The 21,480-nt window shown below is 46.2% G+C and overlaps 1 pseudogene; it reads left to right on the forward strand.

The window, feature by feature from the left end:
- The first annotated feature begins 3,233 nt into the window (after window positions 1–3,233).
- Window positions 3,234–5,131, forward strand: LOC135391550 (uncharacterized; annotated as a pseudogene).
- The last annotated feature ends 16,349 nt before the right edge of the window (window positions 5,132–21,480 follow it).

The following is a 21,480-nucleotide window of genomic DNA, read 5'->3' on the forward strand; positions in this document are numbered from 1 at the left end:
ACAGTTGCTTCGCGGCGCTAACACGCAACCAAAAAAAAAAGACATCGAGGCAGCGGGTGCTGTGAAAATTTTTCAGCGCTGCATGGAAAAACATGACCTCGTGTACACTACATATATTGGTGATGGGGATAGCAAGGCTTACCTAGCAGTGAAGGAATCAAAGCTCTACACCAAGGACACTGAAAAGCATGAGTGTGTCGTCCACATGCAGAAACAGATGGGCACAAGACTAAGAGGGGGCATGTAGGGGAACACCACCTCCTCTACATTTCTATAACTTTCCCTGTGGGTTCTTTGTTTGTCAGACATTGGCGGTGGGTTCTACATGCTTCTTTTCTCATCTTGATTGCTTCTTTTACTTCATCATCCCACCAGGGTATATGATCGGGATCGTGTGGTTTTTTGGTGTCTCTCTTGTTCTCTATCGCATTGGTTATTTTTGTGGCCCACTCGTTGTAATCTAGTAGGTCTGTTTGCTCTTCCTCCCATGTCTGCATTACAACCAAAATTTCTGTCTGTGTTAGACTGGGTTTCTTGTTTGTGCCCCTTGTTTCTGAGTGTGGTTCCTTCCCTAGTGTGAGAATTAAGGTACGGTGATCATTTCCCAAACTAATATCACCTTGGGCATCTACACGGAATTGGCTGAGATTTTCTGGGCATCAGAGGATAGAAGGCAATAGTCTATATGGGACTTCTTGTCTGCTTGTGTCGATGTGAAGGAGTCTGGGTGCTGGTTCAGTAGGTTGGCCATGGTGAAGTTGTTATTTTCGACAATATCCCATGATCTCCCACCTCCCATTATTATCTTCACGTCCATCTAGTTATTGGATATGTGCATTAAAATCTCCAACGATTATGATATCATGCGTGGCCTTCAAGTCTTCAATATCCCGGTTCAGACATGCAGCCATTTCCTGGTTTTGTTCCTCTTGTCCGCCTGTCCACCAATACACTGAGGCAATGGCAATTTTCCTCCTGTTTATAGTCATCACTATCCACATGTGTTCTCTGCAGTCATGTTTTATTCTGTGCCATGCCTTTTTGGCTGACCCCAGGCATCCGACTCCCCCTCCACGTCGTTCACCTTCCTGTCTGTTCAGACCTTCCCGGGCATATCCTTCAATGGCTGGAGGTTGTCCCATTCCCCTTAATTGTGTTTCCGTGAATAGGAACGCTGTCAGGTTTTCTGTCTTGAGGACCTCGTCCACTTCTTGCCACTTTCTTTGCATCCGCCCGCCTTGCATGTTCAAGAAAGCAATTCTCATTTCACTGACTTTGTCATATTTCCTCCTCCCTCTTTCTAGTCTTCTTCTCTTCTGCTGTCTATGTCGTCTTTCTCGCTTGCCTGCTTGCCTTGATCATGCTAAGTACATTACATTTATTTGCATTATTCAATTTGTTTTTTGTTAAACAAAGGTTTCATATTCTGCTTCAAAACACTTTTCACTAGAAGTGTTTTTTTTACCTGTCTTTCTAAACACTTTTTAAAGAAAGGATTCGAAATATTTGAGATTCCTAAGATTCGTGGATTTATAGAACTGTCCTTGGATTCGGATTCAAAAAATGTTGGATTTCTCCCATCTCTACTTTTCAGTGTGTCTACATCGACAGTAGGAAAAACACTGAAAACCTGCACATTCCGACCTTATAGGACTCAACTGCTCCATGCAATGGACGAGGAGGATTACAGGTCGGAGAGTGCAGTTCTGTAGGTTAAAAAGCGCCGTTAAACTAACGTTGTGTTAATGTGCGTCTGATGGAACAGAGGGCTTCGAAAGGAAAGGGTTATGGTAAGGTGGCTGAACGTTTAAGGACTTGTTCAGGGTGCGAGTCGCAGTTTAGAAAAACGAAAGTGTTCTTTAAAAATCTTTATAAAGAAGCTTTACTCATAAAGCAGGCAGGCGGTAATTGTATTATCGTGCCTTCAGTGTTGTTGACTGATAAAATTCAGGAATTCATTGAAAACTAACAGGAGGACGGGTTCTTGGGAGGGGGGGCGTTTTTCTTGGTTGCTAATATGCTAAGGATTTTTCAGTATGTCGGCCCTGGATTCCACTAGTGGTTGGTGAGAGCAGTAATGTACTTAAGTGTGTGTCTGATGCATTAAAGGTCTGCTTGTCAGTCAGCACTTGGTGTGCGTGTCGTCCTTTTGTGTACCCTGCACTAGTGAGCTATCACGCATTCGAGACAACCTGCTCCATTTGCAGTTTCTGCTATTCAGTGATGAGGTAACTTTTCACGTGAACAACAGCACAACTGTCGTTACTGGTCCCCGACTAACCCAAATTGGGTATCTGAGCGACCGCTAAGGTCACAAGATACGACAGCATGGTGTGGACTGTGGCGCGAAGGCATTGTGGGGCCAGTTTTCTTGATCACACCGTGACGGGAGAGGATTATCTAGAAATGTTGAAAAGAGACTTCCTGCTAGAACTGGATCCTCTTCATACGCAGAGGGACGTATGCATCTTCACGAGGATGGCGCTCCTCCGCATTTCGCCACAGGAGTGAGAGACCAATTGGACGAAACGTTCGACCGTGTTCACCAACAACGCCTTGGCCTGCTAGATTACCAGACCTCACCGCTTGCGATTTTTTCCTCTGCGGATATATGAAGCGTGCAGTGAAGACACACTGAACAATTAAACTGAGGACACTGTCCGCTCAGTCGAGCACGGAATTATATCAAGAGTATTCACAGAGTACCACAAGCTTCTTCAGAGATGTCTTGCATCAGATGGACGTCATATTGAGAACTGGGCATGCCATTCGTAGCTCACGACCGGCAGCACCAAAAATGGCCCTCTCGAACGAAAATCATATCATATCATCAATCCGCCATTTTCATGAGTTGTGGCGCCCTCTAGCGTTCTGCGCAAAATCAACTGCTAATGGTTGAAGTCGTCTGCTACCGGCTCTCGTGGCACGGTTCTTTTTTATTTTATGCGAAGGGGGTTACTTAAAATGCAGGCTGCCGTAGTCCCTTCGTAAGTAGGGCCGAGCTCGCTTGAAGCTGTGACTTAACGACGTGAGGCGGCGCAGCGCGTTCAAACGCCGAAAGAAAAAGAAAGGAATAGATCATCTGCGCGCTCTCTTGACACCCGACGCCCTCCTCACCGTGCCCGGATTGCGTTCTGTCTGTCTGCGGCGTGTGGTCTGACTGTTGTGTTAAAACTGACTCCGCATGTTCGGCGTTGAGCATCGTACATCATTGTGTGTGGGACTCGAGCGACATGATCGAAGAGCCCGGCGTTCCCTTCGGCTTTGCTCACCTTGGATGGGTCCAAGACGTCAGTGCTAAACCGAAAGTAGATCAAGTTTGGGCCTACCTTCGAAAGTCAACGCATTGCATCCGGCAAGGACATCGCGGATGGAACTTCAAAGAAGAGGGCTACGTGCGGAACGTATTATATAATACGGACACAGACTCCGCATCAGAACATGTCACACTGGTGTGTGGTGTATGCCTACCATCAATGCGTAAGGGTGGTTACACTACGACGGCGTGGTATCAAGACGACGGCACTGTTTCTGGTGCGCACTGTTTCTGGTGCGCACTGTCAATGCGTTGCCGGGTGAGTAAATACGTCATACGACTATGGACATAGATGCTTGACAGTGTGTGGTATATCAGTTTGTAAACACTGTATGAAGGGAAGATAAACTGTTGTAGTTTGCGTTGATCAGTTTGTTGGCACTGTAGAAGCGCCGATCCGTGTCTCGGTTGCCTTGGTAATCCCTCTCAGTGACTTATTCTGCGTTTCTAGCACAAAGTGACGTTTCTGCAACAGTTATGCAGTAAATTATAAGTCGTTGGCGGCCGATATGTGCTGGGATATTTGCTGCTTGCTTTCAGGCTCAGTGGTACATGTGAGCATGTTGCCGCATTGCTCTTCCATGCTGGTGCCACGAAACAGCCCCAAGTCTCCTGTACAAATGTCCCTTGTGCTTGGATTGTGCCCCCCAAGGTATAGGCCTGCAAATCATTTGCTGAGCATGTGTCGGACCAGAAGTATTTTTGCCATAATTCGTTCTTGTCCTGCGACACCTGCCTGAATTCTTTTGCAGCTATAAAGCCGGCCCCAGTTACTCCGCTGCAGGATATAACTTTTCGGAAGCACTTGGTCAATAAAGTTACCCACGTCCAGACCAGGCTGCGCCTGTTTGACCCATGTGCGAATTCCCCAAATCGTGACAACAGAGATTACACAAGGACTCTCAAACGACTGGAAAAAGTACATCCAAGCTTGATGCTCTTGAAGTGTTTCCTTGGAAAGTCCGTTCAACCCTCCGAGGCAGCGCAGCCAACACTCACAATAGGCGACGACGAAGACCTCTGGGGCCCCCACGTATCTCAGGAGGTAGACAAGTACATCACGTCACTCCCGCAGCTGACAGTGAGTGAAAGTGAAAAACTGTGCAAGAGTACCAAGGGGCAGGCGGACAATGCAAAATGGTACTCCGAAAGAAGTGGTCGTGTCACGGCATCAAACGTTTGCAGAGTGGTTCGCTGCACGAAACCTGACTACCTTGTGAAGCAAATACTTTAGCACAGAAAAAGTGCCCATTCAGAAGCCATAGCATACGGGAGGGAGCATGAAGCTGACGCAGTGGATGCTTACGTGCACCTGATGCACCTGTATGACAGGCCCGTTGAAGTGATCGAGACTGGTCTCATCGTGCATCGGGAGTTGTAGCCTCACCAGACCGCCTTGTGAAGGAGGGAGACATGGATGGACTGCTGGAGGTAAAGTGTCCGCTGTCCAAGACGGGGATAACAGCAGAAGGGGCCAGCAACGACAAGAGGTTCTGCTGCAGCATTGTTGACGGCGAGGTTCGCTTGAAGCCCTCACATGCATATTTCTATCAAGTACAAGGCCAGATGGCCGTAGCAGAAAGAGAATGGTGCGACTTCGTTATCTGGACAGATGATGGAGCTGGGAACGGGTCCACGCATGTTCAAAGGATAGACTTTGACCGCACGTTTTGGGAGGAAGAGATTTTGCCTGGCATCCTGCACTTTATTAGGCACGCGCTTGTCCCTGAAGTGCTGACAAAGAGAATACAGAGGATAGGAAAACTGTACACGAAAGGTGTCAAATCAATCAAATCATATCAAAACACCAGATGAAACTCAATCATATCATTCCCAACACATTTACACTTCGCCAGGCGTGCCCAGTTTGCGAACTGGGGTTACGCATATGCATCCACACGAGAGTTTGTTTTGGTTTCACCCCTAGCGGAGGCTAAACGCAACTGTGCTGAGACTTGCATTGCCTGTATGCCCCATTGGAAATGCATGGAGAACAAAGTTTGTGTGGTTAACGGCTTAGTACGCAGAGCTGGATTACCGCGTTTTTTTTTTTTTTAAAGCTTGTACCGCGTTAATATAACGTCTGTGCGCCGCCAGATGTTCGTACAGTAAATGAAAGATGTATTGAGGCTTTGTATGTATTTGTCCCTCGTATGTTGTTCCAGCCTCAGAACATCAGTTCTTTCATGTTCGTACTGTATGCAGGGAGTGCGCTATGAGCGAAAATGTGGCATGATTGCCGGCAACATACATGAGTGGCATACATGTGATAGAGAATCAACTTTTTTAGATCCTCATTCTTGCTTCATAGCTGTGAAACTGGAGAACTATAGATGTGAGAAACGCAAAGCAACTACGTAGGATATTTCATAACGGAGGACTACGGTCAGAGCATAGAATGGACATTTTGTGGGAAGGCACCTCAACTGAGAAGTCAGTGTGCCAATACAGAAATGTGCGAGACATCATAGAAGCGGAACAGTCACAGCGGACAATATGTTACTCGTCCAGGAAGAACGGTCAAGCCTCCCAGACGTTTGAATTTGTAAACTTTAAAGATTTGGGTATTGATGATGATGATCAGGATTTTAATGGTCCAAAGGCAACTTTAGGTTATTGATGCGTTAATCCATGTCACAGATATTTTTTAATGTGACCATTTCATTTAAAACATGGGAGAGATGTAGTGGTTGCTACTAGCGCCACCACTATGTTCGTTAACGAGATGTGGAAAGGCAAGCCTCAGAGAGGAGGAACACGGGAGTGTGCGTAGGAGAGACGCATCCAATCGAAGTTGTAACCAACTTGATAAGCAATGTATCAAAAGGGCCAATGAAGTAAACGTCGCAGGCGCAGCGAACCACGGTTCCCTAACAGCAGCCAGGTCGAAGACGAACAAGATGGAGGACGACAGCGTGGCCCCTCTTCCAGAGAAGAACGAGCGGAATTCCGGGATCCCCATCATCTTTCGACCAGTGAACCCTTTTGAATCCCTCCTGCAAGCCAACCCGAACCGGATTGCGGAGGATATCCGAGCAGTCACGGACGCACCCGTGATATGCCAACAGATACACGGCGACAGCGGCATGACCCTCAGCGTGCCTACCCCTCCAGGAGCAACAGCCATATCCGGTATTGAATTCCTTGCCGGCATCCAAGTGACGTCACGTCCCCCTGCATCGCACACCAGGAACGTCGGCAGGATAACGGGAATGGCTGACCCGTACACCGACGATCAACTCGCTGAGTTCCTACGCACGGAGGGCGTCGTAGAAGCGCAGCGCCTGTTTTGTTACCGGCCCGGACGGGACGTCGCCATCAGCACGAGAGTGCTGACTTTTCGAGAGGACGCGCAAATGCCTGAAAAACTCAGGCTTGGGTTCAACACGTACAAGATCTGGGACCACATCGCACTCACGCAGTGCTTCAAGTGTCAGCGGTACGGCCACATCGCCTGTCACTGTGAGGGTGATGTGCGCTGCAAGCGTTGCAGCGGCCACCACAGCCATAAGGAGTGCCCGAACCCCACAGCGACTCAGTGTGCAAACTGCAGAGGACGCCATGCTGCCACGTACGGCGGGTGCCCAGTAAGGAAAGCGGTGCTAGCAAGGAAAAAGCGCCACATCTTCAAGGAGCATTCAAGACAGACTCCCAAGGACTGCGGATACCAGCCGGCAACCGTCGGCTGTTCCCCGACCCCAGTCACGGAAAAAAAAGCCAGAGAGAACGCCAGGATGCCTGCAACGCCCCCGTAACGGAGGAACCCACCGCGTCACAAGCACCTGCGGCATTCCGCGAACCCCTCAGCAGCCTCACGAAACCACAGCGGACCGATGAGAACGACCGGCGGCCCGAAGAGAAGCGACAGCCGCTCCCAAACCGTGACGCCTGGCTGGCGATCGGCCAAACGACTCACGCCAAGTAGAATCCATGGGCTGAATCCCCAGCAGAAAATCCCCTGTGGTGATTGCCCGGATATTCCTGTGTGTATGTGTTTCTTTTCTTTTCTTTTTTTTTTCCTGGATAGCAAGCCCCCGCGAGGGAGGCTGACCTTCCATACCCCATACTAAACAAACAAACAAACAAAGGTGTACAGAAGGTCGACACCAGCGATGACGAGCTGTAATGCACCTACTCAACGCAGAAAATCCAACTGCTGCAAGGTGTGGACGCCCGCAAAGCACCTGCTGGAGCTAGTGGATCAAAAGTCCTCATCCCATTGCAGGAACCCAGGCTGCAGCTGGCGTACAAAGTTCCGCTGCGGGGCTTGCAACGTTTTTCTGTGCATCGCTGTTTCTAGGAATTGTTTTAAGATTATCCATTCATAACGAATAATGCAGTGCATATTTTGCATGAGTCAGCAAAATAAAGGTTGACATATGTTGTATTAGAAAACATACACCGTTTTTTCACGGCACAGAGACAAACTCTGCAATAAAATGCACATGCCATTGTAGGCAATGTTTACTACTCATCAAGGAGAAATCGCTTCTCGTTGTCACTGAGGTAAACATGACTCCATTTACGTGTGCCAAACAACTCGGGCATTCACTCCATGCACACAGGTTTGACAAGGAACTATTTATGTGGAACTCCGTATCAGTTATTGCTGCACGAACGAAAGGCTTCAAACGGCATATCAACAAAACATATCAGTGTACCAGATCAAGTACTACTGCATACATGAAGGAAGGAAACATAAGAACCGCGGAAAAGGAGTTCGGGCAACAAGGTATGAACGCGTTTACCCCCGTTGAACATGCAATGAGCTTCTAAAAGCTTGCGCATAATTTGTCGCTTCTCATTTCAGTGCTTATTTCAAGGACCGCCCATTCTACATTGACTGCCGTCTGTCGATCGACAGAGAATTTATAGAGGTTGCGGCAGTGGCAATTGAGCACGGCAACTATGAGATGTCAGAGATAAAGATAACAGGAGCCGTCTTGGTGCATGCATAAACATGTTAACTTTCTACACTATTTCAGGAAATGTTTTTGCACCCTCTAGGTGCAGAAAGGTGCAAAAAGGCTCCTTGAGCTTGGGTGCAACAAGAAGAGTGTTGCAAGAAGGGAGAGAGCAGGTGATACTTTCCAAGGACTTGTATAATATCGTGACTATGCGCAAAGATCCAAACAGACATGGCCTACAGACGATTGTCGAACTCCTTCAGTTCACATGTGGTGCCTATATAAACCGTATTTTCTGGTGTATAAGTCGCGCTTTTTTCCCAATATTTCTCACTATGCGACTCATATGTGACTTCTTTGTTCAAGAAAATATTGGTACCGAGCACAAGAGCCACCTTGTGTGCACAATTTCGAGTTTCTATCGTAGTCATCATCATCCCGCGAACAACATCTCTGTATCCATCCACGTGGTCATGTCAGCTGTGTTTCTACAGTGTCCTGCTCAGCATAGCGCCTGCAAAGCAGTAAAGCTATACTGTGAGATTCTGGCTGTATACTGTCAAATATGCAATTAATAATGGGAACAGGGCAGCAGGACGACATTTTGAAATCAATGAGAAGCTAATACGGGACTATACGGGAGCAATGAGGAGCTAACACGGGAATATGGTGGAAAGCTGTGACAACGTTGTGTGACAGCATGGCTAGCGAGGCATAGTACTCAGTTTCGACAGCAACTTTCAACCTTGCAGGATTCATGAAGGCGGGACTGATCACACCTGCTTATCCTTCTGGTGTGGAAGCTGACACAAGTGCCACCTGAAATCATTGCCCTCTTTGTGAGTGACTCCGAGGATGAAGAATCTGATGTATGCACATGACTGAAATAGATTTACCACAGCGAGCGACCGTATACCAAGAATGTTTAGAAAATTTGAGGACTGCGTTTATGTGTCTTAGGGTCAAGGGTGCGACTTATATAGCATTTTTATACAAAAGTGGCCATTTCGGGGTACTGCGACTTATAGTCCGGAAAATATGGTATTGACATTTCTTCGCACATGCCTTAGTTATTTTAAATGTCCTTATTTTCCCTTTTCTTAAGGGTCTGACTGCCATATTTTAACAAGTGATGGCGAGTTCTGGGGTATGCTTATCTCCACCTCAGAAATGAAGCAGGTAAGAGAATATGTAACCCACAACACTGATGGTAATGGAAACACAGGGACCATGTGCATTGCCCTCGTCCTGCATGAAGATGAAGAGACATTAACGGCAATGTGATCAAAGTTAAGAGATCTTCACCCGGACGTATCACGGACTCATTATGTTATGGCTGATAGGGCTGTGTTACGGCTGGCTGTGTTATGGCTGATAAGAACATGTTGGAACGGCTACATCTCAAAGAGCACATCCCCAATGCCAAGATGCTGGTGTGCGCTTATCACACATTCTGAACTTTCAATTGGGAGATTACCACACAGAACATGATGATACCCAATAATTTAAGAGAGGAAAATCTGCACGTACTGCAGAGCATGGTCATGGCTAGAGACGAAGAAAAGTTCAACGAGTTTGAAGAAAAGCTTTATGAACTTGCGCCATCCACTGTGCAACAGTATTACGAGAAGAGCTGGAAGACGACCAAGTACGAATGGTTTACTGGAACATCAGTTTACAGAAGGAACATTGATGGGGTATGACTGGGTTTGGTGGGGTAGCACCACCAAAAAATCGAATGTTCAATTTTGTCACAGAAAAATCGACCGCATTGTGAGGAACAAATTTGCGAAAGCACGTCCTTGAGCTTGGTGCCGAAAGTGGTTTAAACATGGCGCCAAGGAGCAGCACGTGCTCTGGCAATTAAAAATGGCAGCTGCCAGTTTGTTTACGGTTACCATTATCGGTTACCATTTTATCTGTATCATTTACGGTTGATTTTTTCGCTGTTTTCTTCAGTTTTTCGAGGTTTCCAGTTTTTGTTAATAGCGAACCGGTATATGATGAAGCATTATTGCCTTCTGAAAATATTTATTGCTCTAAATGTGCACGCTAGTGGCATTCTTGTACCTTGTTTTAATCTTCGTTTTTTCACTATTGCGTTGTTGCTCCCACCGTTTTTCTCAAGGTCCCCTTCGACTTTTTCTAGCGTTTTTACATGTCCTAGTTATGCCACGGTCGTCTGGAAGATGGACAAGAAGGCGTAAATTCAAAGGAAACCAGTTCTTAGGCGAGAAAAGCAATCAAACGCCGGCACGACGAAGCGCCCGCTTTGTGAAAATTGGTGAGAAGACCTATGTTGATTCATTTGATGCGGACGGCGCTCACACAACTGGCCATCGTCTTATCGACTTCTTATCGTCTTCGTCTTCAAGCTTCTTCGTAGTTTCCTGGATGACCTCAATGTATGCAAAAAGTGTCATAAAGGAGAAATAATTCTGGAAGAAGCCACTGGGAGGCGAAGTGGTCTGGCATCTTGCATAAACGTCACCTGCAGCCAGTGCGACACTCTCACCGGGTTTGAGACATGCATGCGCACCTCAGGCAACATTTTTGAAGTAAACCAGAGGTTCACCTACGCTCTTCGCACCTGTGGAAAGGGAATGACTACTGGTCCCATTAGGTGCGCGGTGCTCAACCTGCCTCCGCCACCAACAAAGTTTGCGTCATACAACGCTAGGCTTCTCGATGCATCCACGACCAGGCGAACAATAGTCTGGTTAAGGCTGCCGAAGAGGTCAAGTCAGAGGGCTGTGCATCTGACGAGGAACTAGAAATTGCAGTGACAGTGGATGGAACTTGGATAAAGTGGGGGTACTCATCACTACACAGCGTGGTTGCAGCAATATCGGCTGACACTGGAAAAGTGCTAGACTTTGAAGCTGAATCGAAGTTCTGCCACATGTGTGCCCGAAACCTTCACACAGATTCCAACAGGTGTGGTTGTAAGATAACCTACGATGGGTCATCTGGTGGGATGGAGGCTGCAGGGGCCGTAAAAATCTTATGACGTTCTGTCGAGAAACACCAACTAATGCATACAACATACATCGGTGATGGAGACAGCAAAGTATACCTTGCAGTGAAAGACTCAGAACCTTATCAGGGGCCATCGAGAAACATGAATGAGTTGGGCACGTCCAGAAGCGTTCGGGCACCAGGCTCAGGAACATAAAGAAGAACGAGAAGGGGAGGAAACTCTCAGATGGCTTGCCACTGTCAGGGAAGGGACGACTACTGTAATTTCACACGTATAAGCCACACCACAGATAAGTGGCAGGACACATTTTTAGGAACATTTTTTGACGCCTTCTGCTGGCACGCTGAATAGAATAAAAATGCCACCATGCATAAAAGTTTGTGGCCGTCAAAAACGCATGACAAAACCTGTCATTGGTGTCCCAGCAAACACACGACGACTTGGCAGCAAAACTGTTATGCCTGTTTCACACATTGTGCTACAGGAGCCACCTACAAGTGAGGACGGTAACTGCGGAGACCTCCAAATATGCAGTCAGACTTCAAGAGGTCACCATGCAAGGATGAAGAATCCTGGCCCTGTCAAGTTCTTTCGACTGCGACTGAGATCGCAACAATTGAAGACGTTTGAGTGGTTTGTCCCTATGTGAAGAGTGGAAAATATTGATTGATTGACTGACTGATTATGTGTTTAATGGCACAAAGGCAACAAAGGCCATAGAGCGCCAAAACTATGGTGAGTGTGTCGGAGATGATTATGGGAAAGATGATGTGAAAAGTGGAAAATATACTGTCAAGAAGTATGTTATTAGGTGAGTGTGACTGTCTCACTCATCGATCCACTGTTGCGGCCCTTAAGAAGCGATGCATTAACACCGCTTTCTTTGCAGAGGAGGACGAGACGAGAGTTTTCCCTAACAGAATCTCTGAAGCTGCCCTTGATGAGACAGTTGACCTGAACATAATTTCAGGATATTTCATGGTTGATAATGGCAAAGAAGATAGAAAGCAAGCAAGCTGGTGGCAGATATCCGTAATGAAAGCCTGATACTCCCAGAGACGAAAACCTGTCTCGGGTGTTCATTACGGATATCTTCCACCAGCTCGCTTGCTTTCTATCTTCTCTATTGTAATACTCCCTGATGCAAGCTCCTCTCCTGTTGTGCCATCTCTTTCATCTCCTCCTTCGTTTTTCTGCAACCTTCGAGTTCTTCAAACTGGAGCGCTGCTCACAGTCTGCAAGCTTGGTCATAGTTTTGCTGCATCCCACACTGAGTTTTGCATCTTCAGCCTCCAGTTTTGAAGAAAGCGCTTGGTGTCTCACGGTTCCACTGACGACCTTCCGTGGAACTGGAAGAAGCTGCTGTTAACATCGCATTGTTCTATTGTGAGTGAACAGCTGAAGTTCCTTCAATCAACTGCAGACTCCCTGTGGACTTTACTTTTGGGTGATAACTTTCGTAAGACTTTGTTGTTTGCCCACTGGGTCGCTCTACACAACTTTGCCTTTTATTCACGGTTTGCCATTTCACGGACTTCCTTGAAAGTTTCACTTCCCCAGAGAAAGCGTACCTCTCATCTCTCTCCAAGTGTCACAAACCCTGAAAATGCTTGTCTGCCTTCTCAAACCTTAGCTGTCCTCTCTAAATGTCACACGGTCTTGTTTGGATATCGCCGCGGAGCTCTGCGACATAGACGCTGCCAACAATGCTGACAGCCATGTAGCACACAGCAGTGGAACTTCAGTGACGCGCAGTGGGCTAGTCCAGCATACATTTCATGACATGTTCTGTGGCGCGTCAGCTATTGCACTCCCATCAAAAGCGTGTAATTTTCACTTGACCAGAGCAGAAGGAGTGAAAAGTGTGTACTTGTGTGAAATGGCAATTCTTCCAACAAACAACCTACCAGGATCAACAAAAACATTGAGTATATGTCCTTGCACTTACAACAATGACAAATTTTCAAGTGGAGGCATATGTTCCTGACCATCGTCTAGATGCTGCAATAGTCACAGATGGCTGCATACCACAAACTTTGGATGACATCTCAAAAGTTTTGGAAACTTTCAATCACTTGTCCCTTTGTGTTGGAGGCCCACAGAAGGATGCAGTTCCAACTGCACAACTAGAGTGTGCATTCGTCGACAGGACAGGTGTTTGGAGGCATAACCGGTGCATGCACATAGACAGGAATGAAACAGTGAAAGTTCTGCAAATGCCTTGAAAAGATATTGCGTGTTCATAAGGCACGTCGATCAGGATCTACGAAAGAAGAAACTAAAAGTTCGTACTCAACTCAGCCCTTGAAAGGAAGAGAAAGTAGAGGCCCTGCAGAGACAGATAATTGCTTGCTACAAGTCTAAGATGAGGCTCCTTAAATCAAAAGAAAAGCTGGAAAAGGTGCTGAAGCAGGCACAGGAGAAAATCCAAGATCGCAGGGATGTGAACATGCAGGAAATCCTGAGGGCATCAAAATTACCTGAAGCACAGCAGATGGTTCTAATAGAATGTGTTGCTGCAGCTAAAGTTTCGTAAAAAGGGCGAAGGTATCCAGGCAACTGGCTACTCCTCTGCTTGTTGCTACATGTCCGTACACCTTCCGGACACTGAATCCTAAGGGAAAATGATATCCTACCACTGTCCTGCGTGAAAACAATCCGTAGATACGTATCAGTGGTCGGCCTCAAGTGTGGTTTTGATCTTGCATTTTTTTGGGGGGGCCTTAAAGAATAAACTTGAGAGCAAGGCTCCGTTTCTGCGACAAATTTGCTCGTTTGATGAAATTCAAGTCCGCAAAAAGAGGTCTGTTTCCATGCAAAAACGTATCCATGCAGTGACCACAAAAATGAAATGATCAAGGCTCCTCCACTACTATGTCACAATGAGAATGCAGCGGAGCTGCAAAGGAATGTACCGGAGTGAACAAAAGGGCAGCCAGGCAAACAAGAAAAGTTCCAGGCTGTGCACCTCATAAAAATGTGTTTGTGTATGCTGTGGTATGCATGACGAATAGATATGTGTGAAGTGTGTTTTGTACGTATGCATTTAAAGTGCAAAGAAATGAGACACAGTCCGATGTTCCCAACATTCAACATTCGTTTTCAAGTTAAATAAGAAAGGGGGAGGCTAATTATGCAATATGAGAGGCACCAAATGTTAAACAAGTTGGCAATGGGCATTCTACCCCATTCAGGTTGATTACTAAATATGAGTGAAAGGATATGTGGTCAGAAGAACAATGTAAGTGAAAAGTGAACTAGCCACGGGGAAGGCTGGTAGAGAGAGTAAAAAAACATTGCAGACTGTATCACATGCTAAGACAGAGATAACAGAGTTGTAGCAAGTGGTGCACATTGTCCAGGAAAATAAAAAGACAAGGATTTTGTAATGGCAGTTCACAGAACATTGTCCTCGTGGATGTGGAGCTTCTGCACATCCCCATTAGTTTTGTATGTGTTTTCTACACACACACACACACACAAAATGTATAACTGAGAAGCGCTATTGACATTCTAGTGTCCGAGGTGCACCAAAATGATCTGATGCATTCATTGAGTTGCGCTTCGGATACCGTTGTACCCAAATCAGAACCTCGTTAGTCGGAACACAACTACAGGAGAGACTGTATTTTCAGTCATGGAGCCCAGTGGAATACGTTCATTGCTCAGCAGCTGGAAAGAAATCCCCTCACCTGCATTCAAGTGGCAAACATTTGGTATCATAGAAATCTATGGCATGCCACAATGGCGGAGAGACACAAATGAGTATCGAAAGAACAGCACGCTCTCACACGCGTAGATCGCCGTTCTTCCCAGATCATGGCCCGCACGGTCAGCGCCACATGCTGAGCTCAATAAGAAACCGCGAGGTTGCTGGAACAGAATCTGGCCGGTTCGCGCGGGTGCCTGTCTTCACCTCTATAGGATTATCTTACGCCGTGGTATTTGGGCGACCGCTATAGCCGCCGAAGACGACAGTATGGTGCGGACTGTGGCATGAAGGCATTGTGGGGCCCTTTTTCTTTGATCACACCGTGACGGGAGAGAATTATCTTCAAGTGTTGAAAAGTGAGTTCCTGCCAGGACTGGAGCCTCTTCATATGCAGAGGGACATATGCATCTTTATGCAGGATGGTGCTCCTCCACATTTCGCCCCAGAAGTGAGAGAGTAGTTGGACCACGAGATGTCAGAGGCAAAGATAACAGGAGCCGTATTGGCGCACGCATAAACATGTTAACTTTCTACACCATTTCAGGAAATGTTTTTGCACCTCCCACATAACTGGAAGCTGACCCTCTAGGTGCAGAAAGACGAAAAATGCTCCTTGGGTTTGGGTGTAACAAGAAGAGTGTTGCAAGAAGGAAGAGAGCAGGTGATGCTTTTCAAGGACTCGTCTAATATTGTGACCATGCACAAAGATCTGAACACATGACCTCCACACGGCCGTCAAATTCCTTCAGTTCCCACATGGTGCCTATATAAAGTGTATGCCATATTATCCTGTGTATTGTGTGTAAGTTCAAAATTTCTCGCTATGCAACTTTTTTTGTTCACAAAAATCTTGCTACAGCGTACAAGCGCCACCTTGCACGCACCACTTCGAGTCTCTATCGTCGTCATCATCATCACGCGAACTGAGTCTATGTCGCTGTCGATTACGCAATTAACAATGGGAACCGGGCAGCAGGACGACATTTTGACACCAATGGGAAGCTAATCGAGAACTGGAACAAAAGCCGAGACTGCACTGTGCGACAGCGCGGTTAGCGAGGAGTGGCGCTCAGTTTCGACAGCAGTGGTCCTTGCAGGTTCCATGAAGGTGGGAGTAATAACACGTGCCATTTGTTCAGGTGTGGAAGCGGACACAAGTGATAGAATACGCTACCCTGAGTACTTCGGAACTGACGGAACTTATAAGCTCCTCGATATTCGCACTCCCGTGTTTGCAACCCACGACACTGATGGTAAAGAAAGCACAGGGACCGTGTGCATCACCCTCGTACTGCATTCACACTAAGCTGCTATAAAAGTTACAAGAACTTCGCCCAGCCGCATCACGGACTCATTGCGCTATATATGGCTGATAAGGAATTGTTGGAACGGCATCTTCTCAAGGAGCACTTCCCCAGTGCTTACATCCTGGTGTGTGCCCATCGCACACTGCAAATTTTCAATTACGAACATGCTTCGTCTCTCGTTCCTCCTATGACCCTTCTGAGATGTTAAATAACGCGTTATTACGTGGAACTGTTCTTGACGTTACGCTATCGAATGCATCGCAAGAAGCTGTATCAATAGCCAAGTGCACATCGTATAAAGTACGTATAACCCTTGTCAGCATTCCTGAACAAAAGCACAAGCTTGTGCAATTGCGCGTGCCTTTCTACTAGCATGTAATAAATTCCGGTGGAAAATGCGATATTTCATTTTTTGTTAGCCCGTGTGTGGTTGAGTATTTGTGATTAATTTATGTCACTTCTTTAGTCAATTATCGAATAAAGATATTAATGGTACAACCGAATATTCTTTGTGTTTGGGAGCACGGGTGGAAGAAAGAAAAAAGGCTTGACCACCATTGCAATGGCGTTACATCAGCATTGCAGTAGCCGTTACATATTGCAAAAATTTATCAATCGATTTTCATGGACGTTTTGCCAGGGTTGTAAAGAAATCCGTGATTTGTACGAAACAGCCAAAAAGCCTGATTTATTTCAGTTCAAGGGACTTCATTCAAGGGATTCAACATCGGGAGATTACCACCAGAAGATAATGATATGCAGTAATTTAAGGGAGGAAATTCTGCCGGTGCAGCAGAGCAAGGTCATGTCCAGAGATGAAGAAAAGTTCAATGAACTCGAAGTAAAGTTTTATGAACTTGTGCCGTCTACTGTGAAACAATGGGAAAAAAAATGGACTGATCACCGGAAACATTTGGACCAAGTTGAGAGTTGAGAGGAAACTTCAGCAAACCATGGCAGAGCCAAGACACCAAGACAAAACGAAGCACAAGACATGCACCTGGTGTATGATGCTCAGAAGTGGGCAGAAATCAAGGAAAAGACAAAATGTACTACTTCCACGTGATGCCTCTTATGTTGACTCCGCTGTGGTATTTAACTTCTCGTCGAAACAAATCTCCAACGAACATGTAAGTCTCCTCGCCAAAGGCTTGAACTTCGTGATTACGCCACAAACGATCCGCAACATCAAGCTTATAATACAGATTGAGGAGAAACGCTTCCGTCTCAAGGATACAACAGGGATTAATTTGGCACGCAGCCACATTGCAACCGCCCTAGCCTCAATAGCAACCACCTCGCCAGACCACCTCAAATTTGAACCAGCAAGAACGAGCAGCATTGGAGGAGCTGAAGTCGGACACATCGGACATTATCCTGCCTGCCAACAAAGGGAAAGGTACCGGAATTCTGAACAAAGGAGAGTACGACACCAGGATGCAGACAGTGTACCTTTTTCACATACGCGTCGTACCCTAGCGAGTCTCCAACGAACTATGCTCGGCACACATCAAAACAAATCCACGTGGATAGCACAAAGGACCAAAACCGGTCCGGAGTGGAGCTGACAAGGTCGTGCCATACGTGCGGTCTCCCCATTGGTCCCCACTTCTGTCGTCCCCATAGTGCGCTGTCGTATTTTGTACTGCAAGTTGTTGCTTCACCCACCACTGGGGGTGTTTTGTTTGTTGTCGTTAAAAAGTTTTCTGGGACTTCTTAATTTTTATTCGAGATTTTTACCTGATTTTCTTGACTGACTGATTCTTTCCTGACGATCCTTGAGCCATTGTACGAACTCTTGAAAAAAGACAAACGCTGGGTATGGTCACGCAAATGTGCAACAGCATTTTCGAAAGTGAAGGACTTGTTGTGCAGTTCAGAAGTGTTGCAGCTGTATGATCCTACTAAGCCTGTGCGGTTGACGTGCGATGCCTCAAATTACGTCTTGGGTGCTGTGCTAACGCAAGAAACAGAGAAAAACATGTTTAGACCTGCAGAATTCGCTTCGCGGACCCTCACAGAAATAACGTCCACGGGTTACTCAAGAAACGTGGCTGTTATATATGATGCATACATGTGTACCGAATGTAAGTTCGGTTTCGGTTTGGATGAGTTGTTATCGCGCCCAGGGGGCGCGCTCGGTCTTGCTCTCTCGGATGTAAAACGTGGCGGAATAAACAAAGCCTTTTGTGATTGATCTCTGCAATCCTCTGCCATCCTGAGGCTACGGGCTTTTCCCTTCTGTCACACATCACAGTGGCTATGCAAGACAGTTCGAGGAAACAACAAGGAAACTCGCGTAAAAAGAAACTGCAGGAAGAAACCACCGAGAATCGGGGCACCGTATCCATTCCGTACATAAAAGGTGTGTCAGAATCAATCCGAAGTATCCTCCACCCACTTGGTGTAAAAACAACCTTCAAACCACACATTAGACTCCGGGACCTCCTGTCAAAACCAAAGAACCCCATTGATCTGGATTCCCAAAGTGAAGTTGTCTACAAAGTGATGTGATTTGTGTATGATTGTGACGTCAGTTACATAGGTGAAACCGTCCGGAAACGAGGAACTCGACTCAAGGAGCACAAACGCGATGTAGAAAGAGCCACAAATGCAACAAGGACAGAACTGCCTGATCATTGTTGGACAACTTGTCACACCTTCAACTACAAAAATGCGCTCACTTTGGGTCGCGAACAAAGGTGGGGCCCCCGCAAATTCTTGGAGTCGTGGCACATTCGGAATGATAAGACTGTATGTAATGTCAACCGTGGCCCACTTCCCAAAGTCTACACTGACCTTAAATGAGACGACTGGTTTGGTGTAATCCAAATTCTGCCTTTGGCAGACACTGATGATGTCTCCCGTATGGAGGACAAAACGTCTGAATTAAATTGTTTTGTATTGTTTTGTCAAGTCAGTGTATACCCTTTTTATACTGTGGAACAGCACAACGAGAAGAACTGGGAGAGTGTCATGTACGAGTGGTATACTGGAACTCCAGTTTACGGAAGGAACATCATTTAACAATACCACAAATAACAGGCTTGAACGGTTCAATGAGCAGCTAAAAAATATCATGGGCTCCATGAACTCTTTAAAGGGGTTCTTCGTCCAGCTATTCAAGCTACTGGGCATGCTGTGGGAGGGACACAAGAACAGGTACTACTATGCACTCTCAAAGACACCCATGAACTTTTCTGATAACGATCGCTCCCCGCTCTTACTATACCGTACTACAGCAAGCTGACACCCTACGCATTACAGCATGTCTGCAAGCAGTAGGAGCTTTCCTAGCTTGTAAAGCTACCAGAAACAGCTGATGGTATCTACACGTACAGAAGCAGAAGAGGGTCGACTCTCACTGGATCTTCTGAGGAATGCCAGTGCACGGCCTTCCATCTCGATGCTCCTCCCCTGCTGACACATTTTTGCTGCACGATGTGAGCAGACCGTGCATGTCTTTTTGGAAGACATTGTGGAAAAGAGGTGGACTCTACTGTGCTACCACGAAGAATTCAGGCAGTCTGGTCAAGCACAGGCTGAAACTGATGAAGCAGAAGACCAAACAGTCACATGCTCAGAAATTACAAGAAACAAGAAGACCAGTGGCACAGGACGAAAAATATCAGAAGGCTTGTCCATCCTGCAAGCCCCTAGCCGAACTGGCCAAGGAAGAAACTAGACAGACTTATCTGGATCGTCGTTTCCTTGTTTGTACACATAGTTAAGGGGGAATCACTTCTTCAGAAATCTATGGCCGATTTTCGTTCGCACAAGACACATGAACGCTCTAAACTATCACCTTAAGATTGGTACTGGCGTGTTCTCTTGGCTTTTCTCTAGTCAGTGACGTATTTTTTTAGAGGACAAGGTTGAGCCATTGATTTTTAAGAAATTAAAGTTTTGTGCGTCTCAAACATGTGCTGAAATTCTACAAAATGTGTCATTCACAAGGGTAAAGCAAAGAGAACACGCCAATACTTCCGTTTTGACGATATTTTACGCCGTTTCTGAGCGGTGTGCAAACAAATTTCTCTCTCTATTGTCTTGCACAGACGTGATTCCCTCTTAACACACTGTTCAACTACCAGCTGGGTCAGATAATGTGGATGAGCAGGGCACTGAGGCATCCCACCAGGGTTGCCACCAGACCTGTATTATACAGGCAGAGCCAGTTACTTCCTCGCTCTGCCGGTTGCCGGTAGAAAGGCGGTACTGGCAGCCTTTTGCCGGTATTTGTGCTCAAGACCTTTCACATGGGCTTTTTCGGGGTTTTCCCTTCAACAAGGGTACAGGACAGCTCGAATAAATCTGGAGCACGTAACTCCACAGTCACCAGTCGGTTTCTTAGTTATGCACTACAGCCTTGTGTTCGGAGGGGACAAGAGCAGTGGTTGTGCAAAGCTGTTGGTGGTTGTGTCGAGCCAGCTAGAACTTAGGTCGCATACAATCATCATGAAATCCTTGTCTGCAAAGGGTTTGCCTGTGACTGATTGGCAATCCAATCTGGTTGCTCCAATGCAATCCAGTGTGGCGTTCATCCCTGTTTAGAGTAGTTTCTAATATCAATAATCCAGCCCCACACAGGAGCCTTTCCGAAATTTATTTGAATGTTTTTGATGTTGGGGTACAAGATGTGGTTAACATTGTATGCCCAGGCAAGGTTATTTTGTGACGTTTTGTTGATGATATTATCGTTATTTCCAATCAACTGCGTGTTCCCTTGAGTTCATTTAAAAATCTGTCGCTGAACTTGCACCTGAGCTAGCTTTCTCCTCAGAACCTTAAGAAGGTTGTTTGAAGTTTCTAGATCTAACACTTCTTTTGAATCCTGGATTAACTTTGGTTTTATGGGAAGGATAATCCAAAACCGGTGCTGCACGCTTCCAGTTCTCATTCAAAACTTGTTAAATTTGGTGTTGTATCATCTTTCCTCAAAGCAGCCACCAGAAAGAACTGCATGCATTTCGTTTCAAGGAGTTTAAATTATCAGAATGTTAGATTTTGTAAAGCAGGTTATCATCACGGTGTCATTTCTTCTCGTGTTTTAAAGATACTGTTACCTAGTTGTAGTTTGCAACAGAATGTTGAAAGTCCCAGAAGGATTTTGGTCATTCCATACTTTCATGGCGTCTCGCATAATATTTTTTCTGTATCCGGGAGCTATGATATAAAGGTAGTCTTTTCAAATGCTTTCCGGTTCAGCAGATAACACTCTTTTTCTCATACGTCTGTTAAACGCCCAGTGAAGCGCC

Source organism: Ornithodoros turicata, chromosome 1, assembly GCF_037126465.1.
Source record: "Ornithodoros turicata isolate Travis chromosome 1, ASM3712646v1, whole genome shotgun sequence".
In the NCBI taxonomy this organism is placed as follows: Eukaryota; Metazoa; Arthropoda; class Arachnida; order Ixodida; family Argasidae; genus Ornithodoros; species Ornithodoros turicata.